Genomic DNA, 935 nt, shown 5'->3' on the forward strand with positions numbered 1-935 from the left:
ACAGTTGCTGAGGAGAGGGGACAGTTGCTGAGGAGAGGGCTAGTTGCTGAGGAGAGTGTTAGTTGCTGAGGAGAGTGTTAGTTGCTGAGGAGAGTGTTAGTTGCTGAGGAGAGTGTTAGTTGCTGAGGAGAGTGTTAGTTGCTGAGGAGAGTGTTAGTTGCTGAGGAGAGTGTTAGTTGCTGAGGAGAGGGTTAGTTGCTGAGGAGAGGGTTAGTTGCTGAGGAGAGGGTTAGTTGCTGAGGAGAGGGTTAGTTGCTGAGGAGAGGACAAGACACAAAATAGTCAGAGCTGGGACCCCTGGCACAAGTACAGAGCTGGGACCCCTGGCACAAGTACTGAGCTGGGACCCCTGGCACAAGTACAGAGCTGGGACCCCTGGCACAAGTACAGAGCTGGGACCGCTGGCACAAGTACAGAGCTGGGACCCCTGGCACAACATACAGAGCTGGGACCCCTGGCACAAGTACAGAGCTGGGACCCCTGGCACAAGTACAGAGCTGGGCCCCGGCTCCCCCCCCCCCTGCCACAAGTACAGAGCTGGGACCCCCCCCCCTCCTTCCACAAGTACAGAGCTGGGACCCTTCCCCCCCTGCCACAAGTACAGAGCTGGGACCCAGCTCTGTACTCAGGGAGGTATATTAGTCTTAGCATCGTGTTGATGCTGAGTTGTCAGGAATAACATTAAACGGATATAGTTTATATAATACTCGAAGGAACATATATATAATGTCCCTATATGACTTGAAGCCTCTACAAGGGTGAAGGGTTACGCTGCTGACCTGAACTTTTCACCACAGCTTTTCACAGACTGATCTGTTCCTTGGAGCCTAATTCCATTACCTCCAGTAGTCAATGATTTATGCAGATGTGCAAGAATTTGTTTACACTGTTCCATCCGGCTAAGCCATTTCTCCTCAGCAAACGTCAGTGAACAA

Source organism: Procambarus clarkii, chromosome 60 (genome assembly GCF_040958095.1).
Source record: "Procambarus clarkii isolate CNS0578487 chromosome 60, FALCON_Pclarkii_2.0, whole genome shotgun sequence".
NCBI classification, from domain to species: Eukaryota; Metazoa; Arthropoda; class Malacostraca; order Decapoda; family Cambaridae; genus Procambarus; species Procambarus clarkii.